Genomic DNA, 16,621 nt, shown 5'->3' on the forward strand with positions numbered 1-16,621 from the left:
TAAACTAAAGGATTATTAAGTAATGTTTAATCAAGAAGCAATAATGATAGTGCCTGCGGGTTAGCGGTCGACTGACATATTTATTGCTGGAAGATTGTATTAGGTGTTGAAAAATACAAAAAAATGGTATCGATATTATTAAAGCTCCAGTTTTCTAGATAAAACTCATACGAGCCTGTACTTATACCTATCTAGATTCTAGAGTACTATAATGACATGCCATAAGCTTCCAGTTCTAATAGTATTCAAAGCGAAAACATAAAATACAAAGCAGTTATGTTTAACGCCGTTTCTTTGACGAACTACCGTAAACTGTAGCGATAGTTACATACTGCCAATCACAATGCGTTGAACATAAAGGAGGGAGAGGAAATAGGATAACGGTGTGCGCGGGCGCAGTGCGTCGGCATAGTCAGCACGCAAGAACTTCTCAATATCGCGAACCGTTCCCCTGTCTGCGACCAACAATGTATCATTAAAACCTCACCGCTAGCGTAGGCCTGCCCACCCCTGCGCGCGCGCTCCGCTGCGGGCGCGAGCGGTGCAGCGCCTGCGCCGGGGCCGGGCCCGCCTGCACTAGCTGCCCGTAATGGCACTCGATGTCGCCCCGCCCGACGACGCTCCACCGTTCACAACTTTTTGCTATTGCAAATGGAAACTACGGAGACAGTGGGGTGAATCGAGGCCGATACACCGCCTGTCGTTACACTACGATCTTAGAAATGATGTCGATTGTCAAGCGCGATTAGAGAAAACATCATCAACTTGACGAACTGCCAAACATGAATATTAAGTACGAAGGCTGCGAGCAGTGCTCCGTGACCTTTTGCGAGCTTTACATAACGCCTCACACTTTATGCGTACATTAATATTATTTCTCGGTTAATTATGTTCATAGGTCTCAGGCTAACATCAACTGTAACGTAACTAGCTGGTACCATTTGAAGAGGATTTTCTAAGCAGCATGCTCTTATCAGATGAAAGTGTTTGCATTGTAATTTTTGTCTCGGTCAACATTTATGTCTTGCCTTTTCCTTATTGCAAGTCTGCGCCTTTTACTAAGCAGGAACAAAAAACATAGGCAAGGCACGTGTAACTACCGTTTACTGCTCCTGAATATTTCAATTAGACGTCTAACAATGAAAGTGGTTCAGATCTACACGAAACCAATCACCTGTTCAGTGTGGTAATGATTAAACCCGCTGTGTACGTGCAGCTTCAATTACTGTTCAGGCAAAAAGTAAACCAAACAATAATTTGAATTCAGGTAGATTAAACAATATTATTATCATAGAATAAACCAAAATAATGTAAAATTCGATCTTCAAAATATCCCTTTCGAAATTTCGGTCTTAATTTGAACTTAAAATATTGAAATCAATTTAATCGGTTTTGATTTCGCTGCACGTGGATATGTTCAGTGACGTTTCCAACTTAGATTTTATAGCTCAGCAGTCCGTTTCGAGTTTCTCCATGTTATCAAGCCTCCTTGTTGTGATAGCGAGCACGTGTAAGAGTTCATCAGCCCGTGCTTATCCCGCGCCGCTGAGGGAAACGGGTTACGTTCAGTAACGTCATTGCGGATTAATAGATAAGCTTCCATAGTATATTCCAGGAGACATTTTAAAAGCTCTGAAATATCGAAGTTTTTTGTGAACGACATCCTACTAATGTTGTACACATTAAAACTGGCCATGAAGCTTTTAGGTACGCTTTTGCGTACTAACGAGCAACAATTATTTTATTGATTAAAAAAACTTCAAGCAATGTTCGCGAAAAAAACCTTGTAATTTCAGTTTATAGGTTGCAAAATAATAAGACAACTTTACCAACTTGTTTTATTTTGTACAATAGCATAAATCATATTCAATGTTGGAATACTAATCACTCATACCTTTAAGCAAAGCTCACACATATCTAATATTGACAAACACGGAACCTTTCTAATTGTTCAGTATGAAGGTACACTCGCGGAGACTCTGTCTACAATCCATTAAGACTCGGGAGAAAGGAGTCAATTCACACGAAGTCAACAAACTGGTAGTTATCACGGCTGGCATAAATAATGTTATCAAATGACAACACATAAAACCTGGCCTTGAACTAGACTGCTAAGCTGCGGTACGCTATCTATTTAATAAGTAGTTATAAAATGTACATTGACAGGTTTTGGTGCGCTGACCGGCGACGGACAGAACTACGGAAAGTCGGAATGCACCGGCGATTGCGCAACTGAGCCTGCCCACAAACGTGTTGTTGCTCGGGGAAGACATAAAAAGAAATATTTTATTAGTGAGCCACACCGGTACTGGTGCCACTAAAACTCTCGGGACTTACGAACATTAGAGCGGTGTGGGCGCAAATGAAATCCGTCATTTGAAATACCGACGCATCGTAAACCGCGAGCTGCGATGTACACAACTTTATTAATCAATTCATTGTGATATTGATTAACTTTTACGGTTACCCTGCCTGTTAGAAAGGAGTTACTGTTGATTAAAAATCTTGTTCGACCTCAGTAAGACGTACTAACATTGGGCGATTGTCTAGCCCCGCCGGGGATGAATGAAAGTAGGAACGAGATGTCGTGTCTATTTAAAATTATCTAGCCTGAGTATGATGTGAGAGAAATGAGAGAATCGTGCAATATAATTGAATATGAAAAGTGCCGACGATTGTTGCCTATCATCTTTCTCTTACGTGTTTGTTTGAAATTAAATTTGTTTTGACAGTTTTCATAGGCAACAATTACAAGGCTTACAACTTGGACTCTTTTACTTACATCCCATAATGACACACTAGTCAGTTCAATGATTTAGTTGGCAAGTATTTATGAATGTTTTGAGCTAAGTGTTTAAAGCAAAAATTGTGGCTTAGTTTCCACAGCCAGCATCGAGTGCGAGCCGTGATCGATGCGTATAATCCCCGCACGTCGCGTCAGGGCCGCGGGCCGTCGCCGCAGCACTCCTGCGCAGGCACGCGTGCCCCGTGTCGCTCCGTGCTTAGTAACTCACTTACCATCCAACATCATATTACTAGGCCTCTAGGATGCAGGTTTTAAAGGGCTAAAATACAAAGAAAATAATGTTTCTTTTTTCTGCATGAACTTTTCAAGTTACAGAACTGTATATAACAGAACAGAAGGAGTAGTAAAAATCTGACCATGCGAAGTGAGTAAAAATCAAGTCCAAAGAAGAGATGTGTATTCTAAACCAGCAAAGTAAAAAAAAAAAACAATTTTTACAATGTATTTATACATACACCATGATCAAATCTAGATGATTTTGAACCGCCTTTCTCTGCCTAACCTCATACATACATAAGAGCTGTGAGTGGGTACTCATTCAGCTGAAGCCCGTGGGCAGATCGAATATTGCTTTTGAATAAGTTTGAAAAGAATAAGCTATTGACACTCTCCTCAGTATTAATTACCCGTCAAACGCTTTTTAGTTTATCTTTCATGCACCTAGCCTTTTCTTTGCTCTACCTCCGTTCTGACAAAATTACGAAAACTATGTAGGAAAAATTCAGTATACGTAGGCGTATGAATAGTTGCGCACCATCACACCATGCAAGTAGAAGTTGAAGTACGGTAGTTCGTAGTTCATTAGTTAGTTGTAAAGAACCGACCTTATTCCCTTGTGATAGGAGCGTTGGTAAAGTCAGTATTACGTCTATTGTGCTCATGAGTTTCAAAGAAAATGGTAAGTTTGTTGACGTATTAGCGTAGACTTACAAATTTTTAGACACACACAGTAGAAGCACGAATTTTAATGTGGCAGGGGGTAATATACTCGAGAACCTAGAATATTAAGTCATACGTTAAACAAACATAAGCACAATAATGCTTTATTTGTCGTCTTATGACGTATTCGTCGTCTGTAGCCTAATTTTCCTCATACTCCAAAATTTGAATGCCTTTTGAACAGATTAAAGTATGTTTCATGTTAGCAATCTATGCCAAAGGTTTGTTCTATTACACACAGTGGGATGGGACACGAGTGACGTCATCGGGCTCAGTACATTAGCGGCACAGATTATTCGCGAGTCACACAAGCGATTGTGTCAGTAGTTGGAAAACATTAGTCGCTCACAGGACACGCGAAGGTCGGTGCCGCCCACGATTGAACGATGACTAGGCGAACACTACCTGTGTTCGCTTACTATCTTTATTATACTAATTACTAATTACGTCTTCATAGAGACAAGACTTACTTGTAATTTCCTGAACGTAATTGTCCCTTAGCAGACGCGGGTTCATAGCGCAGTTCCGCAGTGCTTTGCAATTTTTCTACAGCATAAATGTAGTGGTAACTAGGTATGATAGTATATCTTCTCGCTTGAAAACTGATTCAAAGGTCAAGGTTACTTAGTCCAGACATTCTCGATACAAGTTTATGTAAAACTGCGATTATATGAACGTATTACGCCACTCCTGAGGAGACTAATTGTTAGGGTTTGTCCTTTTTTTTCAAGTAAGATCATCATGTTAAATCAGTAACTGTTAATTTGAGCTACTGTGTAGGTCTACAGATTTTTTTAGTCTTGTATTGATCTTATAGATATTGTAATCGACATCTCGATGGTTTACAGTAGGTTATGTACGTTATGAGATAATAGTTTATTTTTGGAATAAAAATTCGATAACATTCGCAGATTTCGCTGTAAATTTTTTTGAGGACGCTATTAATGACGTTGATCAAAAAAATAATATTCAAAGGAACACAAAATCAGCTTTTGGAGTTAGTATGCGTTTATCGCTCACATATTATTTCGAAGGTCACTATGTAATACGGTGATAAAGACATATTTATGTAATACCTACGTAACATGATAAGTAACATATTAAACAATCGTCAAAGTTTAATAAAAAGTACGGTTTAGATATTGCTAGCTTGGTTTTTTTTTAACCAATCAACTGTATGAGTTTGATGAGATTCGATAAGACGTTCACGATAAACTTAGCCCACAGTAAAGCAAGTGTTGCGATTTCCAGACTTATAAGTGAAATTAGCTTTTGCAGCCACACCTGCAATATAACCGTTTTAGTATCCAGGCAATGAACAAATAAACATAATGTGGACATCTGATCACAATGCTCAATCCATAAAATGTCTCTCGACCAGAGATTAAATTAATTAAAATATTTTATTACACGGTTTTTGTACTGTTGTTGTAGGAAATTACAAAAACAATAATTTAGTCATTAAATAGAAAACGATTATAAGATTGAACGGTTCTGTGATTTTCGAACGACGCGGCTGATGCTAACGTCGCGATAATAGCCATGAATGTTAAACGCAAAAAAACCGACCTTTAACCTCATTTTTTTTTCTTAAAATCTTTAAATACTTGTAAATCGGTAACTTTATAGCCATTACGATAATTTATATTTATTATCAACGATAACCAGGATACTCTTATGTTGGCTACTATGGAAGTCAAAATAATTAAACAACTGGAATTTTATTTCAGGAAAAGCATTTTCTCCGTTTGACTGTAGACACAATTGTCGTATATTGTCAGATATAAAGTCAATAGCTGAGGAGTAGTCGACCACCCGGCCATTAATATACATTGTTCTCAGAGCACCTAATTGTCGCGCATTAACAAGATCGTGTCCTCAATAGGCAGCGAGCGCTGCGCGGCGGCGGCGGCGCGCCACCCCTAAGGATGCCCATTTCCTTGTAGCTGATTACGGCTCACGGACTAAAAAAGTACAATCATAGTGCTCTCCGGCGCGGAACGCACTGTCCTCATTTGAATACAAACGCAATGCGCGTGCGCACACACCCTTAACTGTACACAGGCCTAACCCGACACACCAATCGCGACTCTACTACAACAGCCATCAGTTTCAAATTGCTCAGCGGCAACAGCATCGTGCCCTCTTTTCAAAGTCGAAAGAAGAGGGACTCTCGCGTGCGAGAACGGGAGGGCACGATGATTGAAGAGGACGGAGTACGTTAAGGGCATTCACCCCGTACCCCGTGGGTTGCGACTAGCGGCTCTACAAATGATGTACAAGCACATAGATGCCTTTCTCTATTTAGGTGCGCACGAGTTTCGAAATAGTGGCCGTGGAACTTTTTGTTGGGAGGTGGATCCTGTTTGGGTTGCGTCAGCGCATGGCGATAAGTTCGGCTATTGCTGCGGCTAGAATGTCCGCGGTACAGGTGTGCGCCCGAGCCGCATCGCCGCCGCCCCGCGCGTCACCCACCAAGATCTGCCACAACCTTTTAAATGACCACCTCTAAAACGTTTCACACTTATCACCTCCCTTCACACATTTGCTATGGAGGGGCATGACCGCTTCAAGTTTTTAATACAAGGCTGTTCCTCATTTCTAACCACAAATGTCGAGTTATTCAAAAGTTTAATGATTTCGACTTCGCTCCTCCGATGTACTTACGTAGTCGAAAAGCCTTAGGTAATAAGAATCTTGAGTTTTATAACAGGGCAGTAGCATGCAGGTTGTAAAAACACTTCAAAATTAATATCTAAACTAGGTTCAATTTTTTGAGAACATTGTAAGGGTATAACTAACTGGCTGTTGCCAGCGACTTTGTCTGCTTGGCGATACGAATAAAGTATGGTACGAATTTCAAATCAATGAACAGGCCTCGCATGAGCAATAATTATTTTACTGTAGAATTAAGTTAAAAAGAGAGTCAAATCTTCTAACATATTCTTTAAAATTGAATGATGTGAAGGCGTAACGCTTAACTTATTTATATTGATAAAGCTAACACAAACAAAAAAAAAACAAGTTTAAAATAAGCTTAGATTTTGAATCAAATTCATTTCCATAAAAAATATAGAGTTAACCTTAAAAGACAGACATTGCTATCAAAATGTTCTTTAAGTCCATATTAGGAGCACGACTCCTTATTTTTGTAAAATCTCTCATTACTGCATTGCTCAGTCATGATAGACAAAAACTCAAAATAAACTTCCTAATCTACTAACTATTTACATTCTAAACACAAGGTACCTAAGCTTAACCAGATATGCAAGATCAAGCTTATTATCAACTTATCACACAGTTTCCAATATACCAAAAGTTATTTCCATTTACGTTATTGCAATACTGATTGGATCCACGCGATTCAGGTTAATGAGCTTAAAACCTGGGTGTGCCCTTAGGAACGGGATCACAAGCATTGGATCTTGTCAAATTTATTATGAATGTTTTATTCATAAAGTTATTTATAGGGTCGCCTAAACTATTAGCATTGACTACTTTCTATAAAATTTGTCAAATCGTATATCAAATTATTATAATCGATGAGAATTTTTTTTTTAATAACAGAAGATGGTAAGTTTCCTACATATTTTAAAGTTATTATAAGGCAGTCTTTTCACAGGTCCGTGCCTATCTAATAGATAGCTCAAGATGAAATTAAAAGTGCAAATGTATTCTAACAGTAATGCAATTTAATATATTTGTAGACGTTTAAAAGTTTGATTTAAAGTACTTCAGAAAAATGCTATCCCATTTTCAAAGGTTGGGCGACAAATAATTCACATAAAACATTCACCTATGATAAAGCAGCAGAATCCTGTTCAGAGTTCAGACTGAATACAGCATAATATAAAACACTTCGATATATTATCGATTGGCTGAAATCTGTAGTGCGCCCCTCCCCACCCCATAACATGTAAAGGGTATGGGGTTGCCGCATAGGAGATTTATTTCAGAATGAAACAGACAGGTTCATGTGTCCCTACCTGTCTGGCTATCTTTAAAAGCAGCCGGCTTTATCCCATTCGATTCTATAAATATTTCCGTTCTTGTAATTCTTAGACTAACTTATCAAGGATGATCTAAAAGTACATAATGAAATAAGGAAAGCATGTAATTGCTTTATAAGCACAATACTTTACACTCTCGCAGAAAAAAAACCCTCCGACACCCCTTATAAAAACTTTGTGGTTAACTCTCTCAAGCACAAAGGCTTTGACCACAAAATGTTTACTGTAGCTTGAATATGTTATTCGCAGCATAGGAAAAAACTCCTTGTAAAATAATATATCGAACAGGTATTGAAATAAATCTATTTATAGTTTGCTGTTAGCAACAGCCACCTCCCTACATAGTACATCTAGGTGCATATTTTCATGTAGGTAGTTTTCCATGGCTATTATCGATCGGCGCAGATAACTAGCTGGTGTCCTGGCCCGGGGGTGGGCCAAAGCCACCCACTCCCCCCACCGATGTGTCGATAGAGCCCGCATCATGCACCGGCGGCTAATTGCCGGGAGACTACACTGCGCTGTATATAATTGTTGGGAGTTCAATCAATAATGGAACACATACTGAAACAAAATGAATATCATCGCTCCGACTACGATAGTTCGACAACATTTTCCGTAATAAACGACAACTTTGCTTCGATGTTTGGTATAAAACAATATTTTTTCTCACTCAATTTCGTTTAAAGAGTGCTCGTACAGCGTCTTAACCATATGTTCATCAAAATTATCCTAGAAATCAGGTTTTAACTTAGGTTGTTGTAACAAAAAACAAATGAGCATAATAAGCTATTGCGCCGTGGACTGACCAGTGTTCCTCCGAAATAAGAGAAATAAAAGTCGAACAAAAAGTGAGCCGGTCATCCCCCTCTGGACGGCAGCAAAAAGTACAAAACTGGGCCACCTCCCGCCGTTCCCAGGAATGCTTTGCGTCCCCTTCCCTCTGAGGGACGACGCGACTTCATCTCGTGGGAGAGTTTTCACGATCATTCATATCTTTTTAAACTTTTTATCTTTGCTACTTTGTTTCCTTTAAGGTTACTTCGATTTGTTGAGGGTTGCAATGGTCTCTTTGCTATTGAGCGCTAGTATGAGCTTGTTGATTTGTTAAATAAACATGTTTGCATTTGCACCTAAGTACCTATTTATATCCACTATATGTATGGGTTGGTTACTGGCTCTACATTTTCTGCCAGTTTTAAAACTTTAAGTAACATTTGGTACCAACACTTATATCACGCCGTTATTACTGACGAACTGATTATATTTAATGTATCCTGTACAAAGTTTATGATTTATACAGCAACTCGACTCTTTAAATAGTGTTTAGAATTAGTTTTATTGTTACATTGAGCATTAGAGCAAATAAAAGTTATGAATGAGCGCACTCCCCATGGCGGCGGATTTGTCGCATGACATATCGAGAACCAGCTCGCGGGAAACTATTTACAATGACAAGGTTTCACTGGATGCGGTATACTAGCCCGCAATATCTTTAAATATGTATTTACAAGACCCTTTAATACTGAATTTGTAGATAATGAATATCTTACAAACTGTCGTGATTGTTTTTAATTCGATGTCGTATTTAATTTAATTTTCATTTTAGGTATTACTTTTAGACGCTTATGTTTATATTACAATATTTCTTCTGACAAGTAATATTTAAGTTCTGAGGCATATATTTATTTCTGTTTTCATTTATCAGTAAGTCGGGGCGTTAACGCAACGCTAACATTGTCTCAATTGATATCGAATGAAAAAAAGTGTTACACCAAAATTAAAAAGATTATTTTCTTGAGAATTATATTGATCGATATGAGCTTAGTTTATTTAGATACATGTTATGACAGTCCCCTGGTATGAGTTTCATTTCTAGTACGTTGTATATCAGTCATGTGGAAACCACGATCACTTGTCGTCTGACACGGTGTCCCGCGATAAGTGGCGAGGGGATCCATCCGCAGGTTATTACACTGGGCCCCGGCGGGGGAGTGTTTGCTTTATTTTAATATTAATACCGATAAACAGTCACTTTCCTATCGTGCCCCTAATAATGTAGGGAGGTTCTCTGAAGTGGCCTGTAAATGCGTAGGCGAAATGTGAGTACTTGAGTATTATAAGTGGAAGGAAACAACGTGGAATATGTATTTTTTCCAGAGATATTTATCAGGGTCATAGATCTAAATAATAAAACTTGTTCAAAGTAATTTATATCCACAACGTTGTTGCGTAGGGCGTTGTTCTGTAAAAGAATATTTCGAAATTGTATATTTATTTCTTTTATAAAACTTTTTGGTTGGTATTTGCTATTATATCATCTATTTTTCAGTGTCTTCTGTACCTTTACTCCTTAACAAAGGCAGATTATTACAAAAATAAAACGAAGGATTCTAATTAATACTTATACTTGTTTTATGTCCTCAATAATATACCTAGTAGTGATCAATAATAATTAAATTGTTAAAGTATCCTGCAAATTGATAAGTGCAGCTTCAACTTTATATAATCTTAAACACTTACTTGCATGTAAGTGGATCCTTTAAACATATATTAAAATATAGTTTATCAATATATGTAACGATTTGCTTACTAATAGAATATCACTATCCGAAACGTTTTTGTGTATTTTTGGTAAGCATTAGTTCTTTATTAAGTGGTGACTAACAGGATAAACATTGATCTTTAGCTTGGATAATTGTTATTTAAATTTTTACAATTGAAATAGGTAATCAAGCCACTGATAGAAACAAACCACCCTCATGGTTCACCCTCGCTTATCTAATTTCATATTTTCACTTTCTAATAACGACGTTATGTACACATCAATAAGGTTTATTGTTAAGTATTCGATTGCTGTAAGTGGTAGGATTGTAATGCAGTAAATTCAGTTCAATTTGACACGATCGAGTGGGTGCTGGGCGCTGGCATGCGGGTGGGGTGCGTCGGAGTTGTTTTTTATTTGTCCATCTACCCGACGATTTGGTTGAAGGGTGCATTTTTGTTTTTATATTGACTGGTAGTGAGTACTTTCTGTCTGGATTAAGTGTTTTTTTTAACATGTTGTGCTTGTATTGTTTATTTGATAAGTTTTTTTTTTGTTTACTGCTTTGTACCTTAACTTGTCTTCTATTCCATATTGTCTACGAGGTACTAATACAATTTTTTCCGAAGCTACTCGCTCTTTAAAATTATATTAAGAAAATACTGATGCCTACTAATATATTTCTTTATCTACGTCAACGAACTTGAGCCGGAACTTTCATACATGGAAAGAGAACGTTACTTCCCTATAAAACCGTGTTAAAAAAATCCACCCCGTAAAAAAACAATAATGATTATAATGCACTTGTTGTTATGTTCAAAAGCATGCGGTTACAACGTTTAACGTCTTTAAATATGCGGTAACAATAAATATCGGAGGGTGCCTCCATGGGAGACTAACTCGGGCCATACGCTCTGGTACCCTCCGTGGAATTATTTAAGGGAAGCGAGGGTGCCTTGCCCCATGATTTAATTAAGGAAATGGACGTAATTTGAGCAATTGTAGTCGTTACATTCGACAGGAAAAAACGTGCGACCACGCTAACATGCCATCACACTTGTGTGGTCAAGAAGACCACCGACATCATAAAATAAACTGTTTACAATTTGTTTTGTTTTGTTTTTTTTATCTATTCCTGACGGATAAGTTTTTTTTCAACCGCTTCTTTTACTACCTGATGGTTTGAGTAATTAACTTACATCATAATATGACGAGAAGAACCTAGTGCCGAAAAATTACCTATCTACTGTTCGGCAATAGGTTGTCGGCAATTCTTGAATACCATTCGAACATAATTTTACCACGTTTATCAAGATTACAGACTATTTAAAATCATGACTAATATAAATGGTGGAGTTTACGACATACCCGCTTTATGTTAAGATATTGTTCCAATGAGTTTCAACTGGGTTAACTTTACTACCAGCTTTGATATTCAAAAACAGGCGTTAAAATTAGCATGGCTTGGATACAAACCTATTTTCGTTATTGTCGGCCATTTTAGCAGAATATTTTAAATCAGTAGCCGTCGGCCTATATTTGCTAAACTTCGCCTCCTTCCTCTTAGTAGGTTTAAAGCAAGATAAGTATTTTATTTGTAGGTACTAGTCACCAGTTTATGGCAATGAAGATAGATACCTTGAAAGTCCTCATAAATACTGTAATGCTGTAAATCTGGGTCACATGACACATGCCCTTTAAAAAACTGAAACATGAATACCGGTCATGTGCGATAGCCTCTTTTTCCAAACTTTTGCTAAATTAAATAACTTGAAACAAGCTCTTTCAAGTAAAAAGTGTTCGACGTAGATTCTTAAGCGTGCAAGTAGGGTATTAATAATTAAGTAGAGGAATTTTCTTAGCACTTCTTCTATTTGTCTATTTAGTCCTTTAAATGTTTGTTCCTAAAATATACCTACCTAGATTTTTTATTTATATTGAAATACATTATTTTAATCAACAAGTTTATAAAAGTCAAAACCTGAATCAGGGGATGTGTATTCAATTTCATTGATCATTACCATTCTACAAAGTACCAATCCTCAAGTTTCATTTCTTCGTTAAAAACGAGTTGTGTCCAGTTCTGTAAGTACCTACCTGCGAGCGAGCCCTCTTAAGTTAGAAGGCATTTCAAAACAAAGAAATGGAGTCCTTGCCCTCAGCGAGTAGCCCTCAGCGTGTCTCACAAAGGGCTGTGATTGCGAGAGGGAGGAGGGGGACACGGGTGAACGACCGGGCGCCGGGGTGGCCGCCCCCTGCGTACGCGCACGGTTGGCCGACGGTCTGTAACGTCCCTCATTCCTACACTAAGTATTTTAATAAAATCTAGAGTTCCGGTCGCATAAATCCCAGCTTAAAATATCCTTGACTGAGCAATGTGTAAGTAAAAATACTAGGTAGGTAATACTTGTAAATTTTATATGAATCCTTGTAAGATGATACAGTACAATGTTGTCTAATTTAGAACAATTACAGGGTAGATAACCTCTTGGCTCCAATCTGAGTCACCCTTCCAATCTGATTGCTGTTGTACGTTATTCTCTGGATACGTCGTCGGTGAATGCAAGCGTAGCTATAGACAACACATAAATTGTAGACTGGTGTGATTGATTGCCTGCCGGTCATGGTATCAGTTGACTCGATTTGCGCTCTACCTTCAGAAATCCTTTAGTCTCCGTTTAAGTTAAGATTTTATTCCCACATTCAATTTGAGAAAAATATGAATCAAAACCGTGGTCATGTCTCTTGTTGGTACTTTAGGCGCTGCTAGTTTGATTATATCATTGCAGAAATATTATTCGATTGCCTATGAAAAAGGATAATAGATGGATCAATTGTTAAAAGGCGAGTTGATGTAAGGGTTATTTTATTCCACAATAATAATTGCCTTTTTCAAACAAATTTGAAACTTTAATATATGTAGGTAATGTTTATTGCTCTATGCTCTATGTCCACTTTTTTAAATTAACTTACAGGGTGGGAAGGCGGTGGTTTTTAATGAGACCGCAAACGAGTCTCGGAGATTCCGTCTGAACTAGTACACGAATATCATTTGTCATCATGTCATTGTTCAATAAAAACAATTGACGTTCAAGAGCATACCTGGCAATGTTAAAAGAAAATGTTTTCTAAAGTCAAGTTTGGGATCGATCTTGCCCAGCTATGAGACAGAGGAGAACAGAAACCAAAAGTTTTAAATTTTGTCAGTTAAGTACTTTGGTTTAGATAAAGAATAAATTGCAATTATTCGTTGTCGTTGCCCGATTTTCATCTCTGCCATATTATGCCACTCGGGTTTGATTTCATAACGCTGGGATCTGACTACTGCGTTGGTAATAAGGATGAAGCCTCGGTACTAGCAGTGATTGCTCGTTGACAATCAGTAACGACCCCCACCTGTTGCGAGCCCCCCTCGCCGGAAGCAAAGAATTTGCATCACAATCAAACGTACCCTCGTCCCTACGTCGCATCGCTGCGTGCCTGACCCCAATCCTAATCTTTCTACCGTAAATATTCATTTCCTGCACTTTATTCGTTTATCGAGAAAATTCTCTGTGAATATTTCCGTAGGCTCGAACTAATCACTGTTTTAAAGGATTGCGTAAAATTATACAAATTATCTGTCTGTAATAAATTATCTGGCTGTAGGTACAAACAGTTTTATTCATCGAATGTACGCACTTATCAATACCCAGATTTAACATGAGATTTTCCTTACTCGGAAAATTATCTCGCTCATCGCATTCCTAACACAAAACGTTTTAGTCTAAACATATATTCCGTCATAATTCTGTAAGCGTAGTTACTTAAACCACTCTGAAACGTTAGTGAACTTAAATATAATGTGGATGTAAGTAGTTGTAACAATAGGTAACGTGCCTTTTAACGCAGGTACTTGTAACACGCTCTATGAGTTTAGTAGAGTGGACGGGCGCTTATCGTGGCGAGCGCAGACCCTGCCATGACCTTCTGATTATTGTAGGACACGCTCGCCCCTCGCGTCCTGCGTGATCTTTGTTCTATGATTTCTATGCTCTAATGACAAACTATTGGATCAAATGTTGGATCCAACGTGAACGCCAACTTTAATGAATCGCACGGCCCACGTGAGCAGCGCTACGTAGCGTCGGCGTCAGAGTTAAACATTTGATTTCATTTGAGAATATCAACGCGTTAAAGTTTGTGGTTTTGATTATTGTGGACGCTATGGTATATGTTATTGATTTTAGAAAATATAAGCCCAGTAGATACTTATGACTTAATTTGCGACTACAATATACCTTATTAAATATTTGTTTGGACTTGACCGTAAGCCTATTATATTTCCCAAATGTTTTATGTTTCTGGTTTTATGAGTATTTGTGTAAAATTTTCAATTATTTCAAAATAAAGTTATTTTAACTAACAACTAAAACATCCATCAAGGATTAATTATGTTATAGAAATTCTATTCTTATTATTCTACAGAAGTTAGGATTCGAACGGTTTTATTTATTACCGATTATGTACGGCTATTACAATCTTGTCAGTTAAGTTACGTCAGCAAAGATGAAAAAAAATACATTGTGCAGAAATCATGGGCCAAATTTGTCCAATTTTCTTTTCACCGAAGAATTGAGTGCTAATAAAATGAAGAAATCTTATTCAAAAACACACAGTACACGTCTTCTGAAGTAATTTGTTATAATTAGTTTTTCTGATCCTGAAGTATAGTCCGTCAGTCCTTGCGAGCCTACATTCATACGTCGTCGACTATGTACATGTGACTTCAGCAATTCAAAGACCATTTACAATTTTCTCGGTGGTCTACGTCATACACATAATATGTCGTTCGTGACTGTATTTATTATAAAATTTTCCTGCGCGCTGGCGTGTGCGCGGCGGGGTGGGGGTGGCGCGCGGGGCTGGCGGGGTGCGCGCGGGCCGCGGGGGGTGCGGGGCGCGGCTCAAGGCGCAGAGGGCGCGGCGGGCGGTGCGCACCCGCCGGGGCCTCTCGATCACCGCCCGCGCAGCCGCCAATTCGCCTGCACCGACGCCGTCGTCGCGAGGGCAACTCTCCGGGGGACTTTTCGTTATTCGCTTGACGTCACCCCAATCAAAGTCTATTGCGTACTAAGGCAGGCAATGATTTACAAGATAACGTGAAGGCCAATAAGTAACTATATTTACTCATCCACGGCCTGAGATCCCTTCAATCTACTCGAATCGTCCAAGCACCGTGAAGCCCTTTCACTAATTAAACATTCCTACTTTTACGATATGCGCGTCGCTATAATACCTGCTGAGAAGTAGGAAAAACTAACGGTGCAAAGAATGATGACTGCGCCTTTCGGATGCACACACGTGTGGGACGCGTTTGCGCAAGGCGACTCCCAAACCACGGCCGCGGGCTGCCACCAGAGAAAGGTGGATTCACGCATGTCTTGCGAACACAAATCTGATGTAAATAAATTTTTCAAATGCTTTTTCTCGAATCCCTACAAAATATTTACTGATTATGTTTCATGTATGACGTTACTCTGATTAAATAATATTTATGAGATAACTCATCTACGCCAGGCCAAGAAACCACCTAAAAGTAACGACGGTAACATTTTGAATCATAAAGGTATAAACCTCAGGGTTCACTGTACTCAGCAACGAACTTCAGAGAAATGATTAAGTACATTCATAACACAGTATTTTCATGCGAAAGACGTAGAGTTTCCGCCTAGCCACTGTTTAAAAATACAAAACTGTCTTAATATTGAGGTAAAGTTGAAATATCAGTGAATATAAATATGTGTTAAACCTGTGTCGTCTGTGTCGTTATTTGGAGTATAGCACGGGAGGCTCAGTCACCTGTGCCGAGTGCGGCTCGCAGCGCGGCAGCGCCCGCCCGCCAACTGTATACACGTGGAGAAGGCTTGCGCAACGCTTGCCTGCCTCCGCGCAACGCTACTTTCCTTACGGTCACTACCCTTCACGGAGGGACATTCAATACAACTACTTATTCAAGGAGCCTGAGAACTTACAACGAAACTCATTGATTAAAATTGCTTGGATAGACCGGAGACCATCTACATTCTTAAAACATTTCAAATGACAATCTACCTATAGAATCTTTGCATAATCATTACGAATACGTTATCCAAAACGATTAACGTAGGATAGAAGATCGTCAAATGGATATTTCTATGAATATTAGGGGTGATAATAAACATGGCCATAAAGTGAAGGTCACGATTATCATACAATGGCAACGAACCGATCCGTATGTCGTCGGTGCGACGTCGGCGGTGACAGAATCGTTGTTATGCAACTTATTTAAATACTGAGCTT

Source organism: Trichoplusia ni, chromosome 4, assembly GCF_003590095.1.
Source record: "Trichoplusia ni isolate ovarian cell line Hi5 chromosome 4, tn1, whole genome shotgun sequence".
NCBI classification, from domain to species: domain Eukaryota; kingdom Metazoa; phylum Arthropoda; class Insecta; order Lepidoptera; family Noctuidae; genus Trichoplusia; species Trichoplusia ni.